Source organism: Micromys minutus (genome assembly GCF_963924665.1).
Source record: "Micromys minutus genome assembly, contig: SCAFFOLD_573, whole genome shotgun sequence".
NCBI classification, from domain to species: Eukaryota; Metazoa; Chordata; class Mammalia; order Rodentia; family Muridae; genus Micromys; species Micromys minutus.
In genome coordinates, this window is record NW_027667829.1 from 80,001 (window position 1) to 91,151 (window position 11,151).

General features: G+C 41.3%; 1 pseudogene across 1 annotated transcript in view; it reads right to left on the bottom strand.

The window, feature by feature from the left end:
* LOC308416115 (coiled-coil domain-containing protein 186-like) overlaps positions 1 to 10,886 on the bottom strand; it is a 23,300-nt pseudogene extending 12,414 nt beyond the window's left edge. Inside the window, exons 1-6 of the transcript in view lie at positions 10,205 to 10,886; positions 7,377 to 7,504; positions 6,324 to 6,452; positions 5,159 to 5,371; positions 4,190 to 4,309; positions 159 to 263 (exon numbers count right to left, since the gene is read on the bottom strand). The product of the transcript in view is annotated as a coiled-coil domain-containing protein 186-like (transcript). The remainder of the gene's footprint in view (positions 1 to 158; positions 264 to 4,189; positions 4,310 to 5,158; positions 5,372 to 6,323; positions 6,453 to 7,376; positions 7,505 to 10,204) is intronic.
* Positions 10,887 to 11,151: the final 265 nt, after the last annotated feature.

Consider the following 11,151-nt stretch of genomic DNA (forward strand, 5'->3'; position numbering starts at 1 on the left):
CGTCTCCACACCTTAAAGTGCAGATACTTGAATGCAGGAACTAACCTGCATTTTAACTAACTGCTTAAGAAATGTATGCACACGCCCAATTTGGCAGGTCTGGAACGTGTATGAAAACAGAGTTCTGATAACTGATCTATTTCACAAAGGATACGTACCTGATATGTTTTTATCATATCCTGACAGTTTTGCCGGATTTGCTCAGCTTCCTCCTTTGCCTGGGTTAGTTTTGTAGTTGTTTCTTTGAGTTTATCTTTGGTCTCCTGCAGTGAAAACATGAGAGACAACATCAGCCACAGTAAGATGGAGGACAATGAGAAGAAAGGCTGCCCTCTTGTGGGGGGCTCAGTAACACTAACAGGGAGGTGTGGCCTTGTGGTTTCAAAGCTCACACTTTTTGATACCCAAGGACCCAGCTGTACTCTGAGTCCTTCTCCAGCACCATGTCTGCCTGCACTCCGCCATGCTTCCCACCATGCCGACAATGGACTAAACCTCTGATGCAGTCCCCAGTTGAATGTTTCCCTTTTCAAGAGTTGCTGTAGTCATGGTGTCTCCTCACAGTAATGGAAACCCTAACTAAGGCCCTGCTGTAGACCTAGACTGGGGACTAAGCAGGAGTCTAACAGTTTGCTTGTTTCTGACAGGGAAAATGGTTAACAGTAAGACTGACAGACATTAAGTAAATGACTACAGTGGTAAGAAAAGCAGAGTGTTCCAAAAGTTCTTTGCACACCCCAGAGACCCTCTGGTTGTGGCTTGACATCCATTTGAAGCTCCCTTTTGATTGAATGATGCTACTAAACATGGCCTCTGTTTGGAGACTGCTGAAATGGCAATTCTTCATATGGGATTTTTAGGGATTGTCTTCATTAAAACCTGTTGCTTTTTCCTCACTCATTTTTTTACTCACCTGTTCTAGTCCTGACTGCCCAACTCTGCAAAGTTCCTTGCCCCCAATTCCCATTGAAAACACACTTTCTTTTGTATATTCTATCTTCCTTATTCCTTGCTTGATTCCTGCCCTCTGGTGATCTCTCCCCCAGCTTCCTGACTGCAGATGGAATATGATCAAGACACTCAGACTGCTGGCCATGCCTTTCCTGCTATAATGCAAAACCACAAGCCAGAAAGACCTTCTTTCTGGCACAGCGATGAGAAAAGTAATGACTGACCCCTGCTGCTCCTGTGGAGGTCCAGGCACCAGCCTCTGCTCAGCATCCCACTCCCTCTACATCTCTCTTGTTTACACTCGGACAGCTTAGCCTTTCTCTCTTCTATATCTGCCCTGCACCTGGGCTCCATACACTACTTCATATGTCATTTTAACAACACACATCGTATAATTAAGCACTTATCTACCCTGAGGTACTGGTCTTTGATAGTCAGTGTCCGGTATCACTTAACATATAGTAACTAAATAACCTGAACACTCGTTCAAAGAGTCTTAGACTAGGTATAAAGGACTGTGGTTCTGCATCCTCACTGCTATAACTAAGACACACTGACATATAGTCCAGTCTGTTTCAACACCCTAAATCCAGCAAGTGAGACTCCTGTGTGCCAGAAAACTTTAAACATTTGAATACATGAAAACAAAGTGTCACTTTATTAGGTTAAGGATGCTTACTGTATATCTTCTACCCATGAGCTGAGCACTTGCTGACACTGCCCCTTTCTGTGAAATCTTGTATTCGAGTGTGCACATGTGCAGCGCTCACAGATAACCTCAGCTGTCAGTCCAGACCTTCCACCTTGTTGCAAATGCAAGCACCAGACTAGCCTACAAGCTTCTGCCACCCCCCCCAACAAACATAAGCAAGCACACGCGTGCACACATGTGTACCGACATAAGCACACATGAACATACATAAGACACACACAAGTGCCCCTGTTTTGACATGAGTTTTTGGAAATTTGCCCTCAGGTTCTCATTTGCACAAGCACCCTGACCCACTGAACCATCTCTGCAGCCTTTATAGGCACTGTTTGATTCTCAAGGGAAAGAGCTGTGTAAGCAAATAAAAATCTCTACCCTCAAGAAGCTGACAGTCTACTGCTAGAGGTAAACAAACTGTTAGGGACAGGTGCTAAGGAGAAATGAAGTGACAGCAAAGCATGGGGAGTGGGCAGTTCAGAGCTAGAGCAGAAAGGCTAAGCCGCTTCAATGTGCACAGGCTTGAAAAGAGTAAGATGAGAGGCTGGATGTGCTGACTGAGAGATCAAGGTTGAACCCAAGTCTTTTGTCCTGAAAGTAGAAGAATGGGCTGTCATTTATTGGGATAGGGAGGTGGTGGAGGAAGGAACACTATTAGTTCATCTTAATCTGCTGGAAAATTACTGAAGGTGTCAGGTATAAAGGATACAGCTGAATATCACTAAGTTATGTATTTGGGAATCACTCACATGAAGTTTGTTACTGCTAATTTGTTGTTGTTTTGAGAGAGTGTCATGCAGCCTAGGCTGGCCTCACACTTGCTATGTGGCTCAGGTAACCTTGAACACTACCTAAGTGCTGGGGTCATATGGAAATCGAATCCAGGGCTCCATGCACTCTTAACTCTTACCGACTGAGCCACAGTCCCAGCTTGTGTATGCCTGTCTAATCTTATCTTGTCGTCTGCGGTATTTCATCTTGTTAGTTCTGCACAATACCCTTTTCATTATGAACGCTGTATCTATATTAAATTAAATACCATCCATGTCTCCTCTTATCTGAGTCAAACTGTCCTTATGACCTCAGAGATTCTACACCGAGTCACTCACTCCTTTGTTCTGTAGACTGCATTTTCCTACTTCTTTGCACGCTGGTAATTTTTCATTAGATGCTAAACACAATGAAATATATGCCTAAGCAAAGCTTTTTATAATCATTTAAATATTTATATAATTCATTTACCACAGAATTTACTTGAAATAAGCTTGCTTTTAAAGCTAAGGTGGCCTCCAAACCTAAAGAGGTATTTTGCTGAGGGCCACCTGATGTCATGCTCTTTGAGAGATCCTGCAATCTGGCTAGTGTTAACAGTGACATTTATTCTCCAGTCAGTCCTGTGTGAACTCCAGTTTGGGCCCTATTCCTTTTGCACTTCTGGACCAATGCCCTCCTCTTTTCCATACCTTCAATTCAGGAAGACTGCTGGGCTTGGTGTCAGTTCCTCTCCCAGTGCCACATACAGAGCCCAGCGTTAACCTCGTTTGTGAGGCTTCACTTAGAGAGCACTCTATCTATGTCTTTCTCTCAAGTCTGAAAACCTTCACATATTTTTATTCTTTTCCTCCCTTTGTGTTTCCTTTTATTTTCATTTCTTTATTTTTTGGTGGGCGTTAGTCTAAGGTGGAAGGAAATGTCTGAATCTGGCTACCAACAGAGTATAGTCCTGGATCTGTAAAGTAAGATGGCAGCTTACTAAGTGAGCTAAAACGGCAACAGTGCCATCCCGTCAGCTCTAAATCCCAGCTAAGGAACCTGACGAGCCATGTGAGACTGCGGGCGGCAGACGGAGGCAGACGGAGGCAGGACTAGCAGGAGCCACAGTGACTGCAGAAAGCACATCACAGGTCCTGGCTTCAGGCAGCTGAGCAGAACAACACATGCAACATGCACCACGCAGCACAGAGGCTCCAGTGTGTGAGGGTTAGACAGATGGAGCACCGGGAGAGTGCCACAGACAGTAGCAACGACCGAGCGCTTTAATCCAAATTTAAAGCAACTTAGGCAGTTAGAAATGATTCTTTATGGATTCCAATTTTTAATTCCTCAATCAGAATTAGAGAATTCTGAGTAGCTGAGTAGGGATGCCCCACAGCTTTGGCAGCTCTTCATAGCTTCCTCACGCAGCCATGGATTTTGAGTGAAGGACCATGGGCTAGTGTCTAACACGTGTATCATGTACATACAAGTAAGCTATTGGTATTAATTATATTTAAGTATGAACAAGTATTTTTTAATTATAGGAATCAACATAACTGATACTTTAATTTTTTCACCTTAATTCCAATAGCATATTAAATATTTTTCCTTCCCTCAAATTGTATTAAAACAACAAACTAAGAATTACAAAATTTAACATTCTAGGCCACACCAGAAGTCTTTCTCGTGATGATGTGAACTATGCTGTAGGAGCCCCACCCTACTGGCTGCCAGCCCTCAGTACTCAACAATACCCCACAGCACAGCCACACTCACCTTGTGTGAGTCCATTTCAGCTTTTAACTTGTTTTGCGCCCACTTTACTTTAATGATATGAGAATTCATCTCCTCCTTTAGTTTCTCTGTTTCTCTCATGAGTCTAGTTGTTTCACCTTCCTAAAAAGACATTGTCATTTTTCACGTAAATAATCAACTATGCATCTGGTCTATCCCCTTGTGCAGTTACACAGTAATTCCAGGGCAGGTATACTATGGCCCAGAAGCCATAAAGCTGGTTTAAGGCTCAAATAGTAGTAAGAGAGTAATAAAGTCCTAAATCAAATCAATAGGCACAAAGATAATTTTTCCCTAGATTACTCAGTTCTTCCTAACTGACAGCAGTAAGGTGACTGAACCGGTTCTGCTACAATCTGAGGACCAGAACAGCATTTCTAAATGGAGATAATAGCAAGTGCTCTGAATAGCTACACTTCTGAGAGTCAACCTTCCAGGACAGCTCTAGAATAATGTTTTCTATAAGAAAATACCAGTTGTGCTTTCTGGTGAACTGTGCTGCACTAAGACTCTGGACAGGCCTGCAGCCCTGCTCATTAGGAGAGACGCTGCCCAGTCTATACGAAGCCCTACATCCAATTTCTCACATCGCAGGGGGAATATGTATTAAATAAAAAACCAAAGTAGACCCTGGCCAAGTTATACTTCTGATGTAAAGCCATTCACAGCAAACACTGATGTGGACATATCTTAGCAAAACATAATTTTTACAGACACAAACTAATTTTTCCAATAGACTCTAAAAGAAAGTTTTTTAAAGGATTAAGAAAATGTAACTGATAACATTTGACAATACTTTGCCTTTCCCCCAGCAAACCTTTCTAGCAGCAGGGATGACACACCCAAAAACACAAAGTAAGCTAGTGAGAGCGTGCCCTGAGTGCTAGCTCTACACCACTGTGGGGCTAAGGAAAAGCAGAGGCATGACCTTCAAATTAGGCACAGTTATACCTTCGATTCATAGAGTTGCTGCAGCCGCCCTTTCTCTTGAGACAGCTGCTTAATTTTGTTAGTGTTTTTCTCCAATTCCTTACTTGCATCTCTAAGTTTCCTCTCAAGGGTTTCTTTTTCCTTTCGAAGGTCTAGAGACTCCTTCTCGCCTCTCACATACTTCATTACCATCGCTTCCTTTTCCTGGCGGGCCTCTTCACATTTCTTATTAGCCTTGGAAAGAAAAATGTTACCTGGCATTAATAAAAAAATATTTTCAAATAAAAACATATGCAAACAAATACTGTTCCCTGCAGTGTTAGTATATTTTGTGCTGTGATTTCCAGCCCTTCCTTATCACTCTTTACTTTGGTTGCTGTGGTTTTTATTTATATAGACCTTCCCGACTTCTCCACATCTACTTTCTTACCAGTTTCTGCACCATTGTGGGCCTCAGGAAGAGATCATGGTCCACATTAAAAAACTCCTTTAACCTCACACTTGCCAGGGTCAGCTGTCAGAATCAGTAGGCAGAAGCTTGGAAGAGTGGAGCCAGGCTTCTGGGTCACCAGAGGTCAGCTAACACAAGCACTCTCACATAAATATGCTTCTCATTTGTAACAGAGTATCTAGACTCAAGTATTTTGTTGTAGGAACACAAAGGGGCTAATAAAAACTCATCTATATTTCATGTGTCACCAGTACATGTATATGCTATGGAACAAAATGTTAGCTATGAAACAAGGAAAGATATAAGAAACTAGACACAGGTGAAGAGATGACTCATTTTCCCCGTATATTCCTTAATTAACTTTTTTTTAAAACAATTAGGATGTACTTAAACTTATGTATTGCCACCTTAGCACAGTTTAGGATTTCTTTTTTTATTTATGTGTAGGTCCATGTCTGTCGGAGCACATGCATGTGAAGACTCTTAAAGCCACAAGAGGGCATCAGAGCCCTGGCACTGGTGTGACAGGTGGTTGGGAGTCTTGTGACTGGATGCTAGAAAGCAAACTCTCAACTTCTGGGAGACCAGTGAGCATCTTCACAGTTGAGTCATTCTTCCAGCCCTCAAATTCCTTTAAAAGCGTTTCTATAAATGCCAGCAATGCCATCGCCCGACTGCTGCAGTCTAATAAACAGAGCACCACCAAATTATAAAATTAATAGTGACAGGAAATACCTGGTCCATCCGCTGGGCCATCTCTTTATGAAGTTGCTGAATTGCATTTTTAGCTGTGACATCCTGTGCTACTAGCTGATCTTTGGAAGCTTTAACTTCTTTATTCAGTTTCTCTATTCTTAATTCTAACTGTAAAAAGAATGATTTCCAGGTTATAATTTTATAGTTGCACCAAATAAACAAATGATACCTTAATTAATACACAACACACAATGCAAGAATGTAAGATCTAGACTATTCTCCGCAGGTCCCTCACAAGCATTTTACCCTTGTAAGTTTGGCTTACAACTCAGTCTTTCTTTAAACATGTAAAAGTGCAACAAATACATATCAAAACACAGGAAAATGAAGGTGTGCTTGAACTTACTGTATTCTACAGCTGTCTGCCGCTGTTTTCATTAGAGCCTTCTAGATGGACAGGAGGTCCACTCCAAGGCTGCATCCCCTACTGTCTCACAGCACCTTTAGTTGGAAGTGCATCTTATGATGCTGACATAAAGGAGGAAAGGCCCAAGATACATTTCTCAGAACATATCAGTGCTGAGTTCTTCCATTAATGACAGGACACTTATACGCTGTCCACAGAAGGAAAGTAGGTCAGAAAAATCTAAAGGTTTTTGCTTTGTTACCAACCTAAGCACTTACCTGTGCATCCATGCAGAAAAGACACCATAAAAAAGGGGCAGCAGATACCCTGACATGACCTTCACAGTAGAATTCAGCAAACCCTGGGGATGAAGCCGTGCTAACACCTAAGTGAGAAAGTGCCCAAAGCCAGACAGAGACACTAGGGTGTTACTACTATTAACACTTCTTCCCTTCACTGGTAAAAACTTAAATAGAGCCTTTTTTTATTATTTGGGCAGAAAATGTGCTATATTTGGAACAGTTAAACATATCATAATTTATACAACACAATTCAGAATAATTCTAACAATTTAAATATGAAGCAGTTTCCTCCATTTGAAATGGTTTAATGTACTTGACTACATGGTTTGTTTTTTTTCCAGGAGTTTATAAATTTAAGTATAGTCTTGGAAGACTTTTGTTTACCTGTTTAATTGTGTTCATATGCTGTTTCTCTGTTTCTGTTCTTTTTTTTCAGTTCTTCCCTTAAATGGTCTTTTTCTGAACAAATATTTAAGATAAGTTCCTGATGATTCTTATTCTCTTTAATTAACCTAAATTAAAAGGGAAATAAGATATGAAATATTATCTAACTATAGATTAGATATAGACACCTACAATCAATACTCTCAAGTAATCTTTTTATAATAAAATACCAGATCCGATAAGAACCCCCTATGCCTAATGATGCCTTCTCTGAGCATGTCCTCACCATTGAGTGACTGAGTCTGAGGGTAAACTGCCTCGCAGCCTGTCTGTCACTAGAAGTAGATGAGAGAGAAGGTAAGAGCAGCCAGCTTTGTTACAAGCTTAGGTACTCACACTCTGTTGATTAACACACCAGATTATAAAAAATTCTCTGGCCAATTAGCTCCATTAGGCAGGTACCTTACCACTGGGTCACACGCACAGCCTTAACTCGTTTCTTTGATAGTTTTTGTTATTCTTAGAAGTTATGTACACATGCCACACAGACAACTGTTCTTAGGAGTTTAAGTCGGGTCACTGAACAATACTACTGATCTATGAGATAACAATAAAAAGGGCGGAGTATTACTTTCCAGGATCTAGAAAGTAGATAGAGGAGATTGATCGTGAGGGTACAACGTTCCAAGTTCAAACAAGTGCTGGGGAATTTAATGCACAACCCAGTGGTAACAGGACTGGGTGTGTAGCAGAGCACATGCCCAGCATGTTTAAGTCCTCTAGTACAAGACAAGGAGAAGAGGATGAAAAAAAAGGAAGAGTGGGCAAAGAAAAGAATGAAGGAAAGGGAAGTAAAGAAAGGGAGAGAGTGGGGTATACAGCAAGACACAGACCCAGGAGGGAGAGAGGAAACCAGGAGTTTGTGAAGAGTGTATCTTAAGGGTTAGGACACAAACTAACTAACTATATGAGAGGATAAATAAACATAGTAACCGATTTGAGTGTAGAATCATTTCACAATGACAATATATTTGTCATTTCACAATGACATTTGTGCAAGGGGAAAACAAAAGAAAACTTAGCAAGTGGGGATGAACACATAATCAGACATCTGGGAAAAGATATATTTATGAAATTTTCAATAAAAGGAACTGAAACGTTAAGTGTTCTTTATAAAAAATTAAATGGAGGTAAAAGTTAAGAAAAACATCTAGTTATTTACCTGAACCAACATGTATTTTATTTAAAATTAAAAGTATTATATGTAAAACAAAAGATCAATGCAGGTTACAATACACTTACACAAGAGTAGAGCCAGGCGAGAGCACTGTCTGACTCAGCTGCTGTCCCCTCTGCTAGGCAGACAAAGAGCTTGTTTGTTTTTTCCCCTAATACTTTTTAGTTAAATCCAACAACTTGCAGCCAGATGGTTTCCAGAAACAACTGATAAAACTTCTGAAGCCAAAGTCAGAAGCTTGGATCTGTAGATATTTGCATTTGACTCAGAACAACTTTCTTAATGTGCCTCAGGTACCTCACATACCTCAGAATGAGTCAGAGTCGTAGATGCTGCATATCTGTGAGGATCCCATGAGTTAACATGTGTGCCAGTCACATAATTAATAGCCTATGAGATTATTAATGTATTCATCTTAAAATGTTTAAGTGCTGCATAAACTGTGAAGATGAGGAAGTAGGAAAGGGCACCAGAGATAATCATGTGTGTGTGTGTGTGTGTGTGTGTGTGTGTGTGTGTGTGTGTGTGTGATGGGGGGTGATCAGAGCGGGTCCAGATTGTAGGGAGTGAAGAAGTTACCCCAAGCCTAGACGGGCTGGAAACACAAATGTCTGAAGCTGAAAGCAAAATGTAGGAACAAGTCAGCAGTATTCCGAGTTAGGACCTAAGTGAGCAGGGGTGCTCTTGAAAAGGCACTGGAGTCTCACAGGCATGTGATCCCCAGACCCACACAAAGGTAGACAGGGGACAATGTCTCCAAAAACCTTCCTCTGACTTGCACATGTCACACCCCTCACATACGTCTTTTTTTTTATTATTAGAAATAATTTTTAAAGTTTAAATTTAAAGTAAAAAATACAAAATGAGTACCAGCAGATTGAAGTTCACTGGGTTAAAAACAATGAAGCGTGAGCTGCTTTAGGGCAATCTGGTGACTTTACCAGAATAGTATGGAAAAACAAAGCAGCAAGAAAAGGCAGTTCCCTATCACACAGCACTTGGAGCGGGATCTGTCTCCCTGTAACCCTCTCCTGGCACAGGCCTCCTTTTTCTACTCTCACACTTCATTAATTAAAAAGAAAAAGAACAGCCTAGTTTAAAAGTGTGTAGTTTAGTGAAAGATACTACGTATTATTTTAACAGATTGTAACAGTATGCCCAAACTTACGTATCACTTTACTATAAAATGTTCAATAAAAATACAGAATAAATCCTATTAGAAACAGGATGAAGGAAATCAAACTCATCAAAACACTGTACAAATAGATGTTTAAAAGCAGAATGTGCTCAACTAATTCTTCTGTTCTCTAAACTGTTAGCTTCTGAACTTAAATTTCATGACTTTGAATTTCCCTTTGAATTTATTTTGACATACCTTGAATCAAAAATGAATTGCTCCCTAATGAACTTACACAATTTTTGCTGTTTTATGATAGTAAACAAGCAGCAAATATAAGCTGCTCAGTTATTTGGGGAAGCACACCAACTCTGCATGGCTGCATTCTGAAACAAAAGCAGAGAGCAGGGCCCTTTCCTTAGAGGAGCTGGTCCTACTGGAAGTGGGAAGGGAGCACTTACAGCAGTTACTTACTGTTTAATAGTGAGCTCCTGCTGCAAGTACCTGCTATGCACACACTTCTCAAACAGGGCTAAAGCATGCTCTCCTTTATTCACTCCATTTGGTACTTGGTGTTCATCTGCAAACTCAGCAGATAAGAGCTCAGATTCTATTTCTCCCAACAAATCGTCTGATGCTGAAAGTCTTTATCTCTGAAATGAGTTTCCTGGTGCAGTCTGTATCATAGAGGCTTGCTGAGGAGGTCATTGGATTACCAGCTTCTGTGGGTGCAGACGACTTTAACTCCGCCAGTATCTCTGTTACTGTGTGTTCTGGTTCACTGGTTTCTGACACTTGTTTTGCAAAGTCTCCACCAGGAAAGTCATCTATTTGTTCAGAATTTTCTGGGCATGTGTCTGTTTTAGCACAAGAATTCTCACCACTGCCACAGTCTGGAATATGGCCTTCCTGTACTTCAGGTCTGTCTACAGTGTTCATTAGTCTGACATAAAATTCTGTCAGAGTTCAATGACAATGGTCCAGATCCCGTTTCTAATCTGCTGCTTTCATCGCCAGAAACTGAGGTGCGTGAGTCGTCCTTCAACTCGGATGTTTTCCCAGGGGTTGCATCAGAAGAAATAGAGGCTATGTGCTGAGTCTCTGCCATGCTGACTGGCACCAATTCACTCTGCATTTCTTCAAATCTGCTCCTGATCTTCACTTACATCTAAGGAATCAAAATGTAAAAGTTAGACTAAGACCCTTTACACCTTTGCACACTCCAGGCATGCCCATGAAGTGTCCCCAGAGAAAAGAAAGAGAACAGCCTACCCAGAGTGGACACAACCAGTGCAGCCACCGTAGTCCCCCGCCCCGCCCCGCCCTGGGCCAGCTGGCCTCACTAGTTAAGGGGCAGAACATGTGATGGGAAGATCGGGAAGGAGAATGGCCTCCAGTTCTGTGAGCACACGCTACTGAAG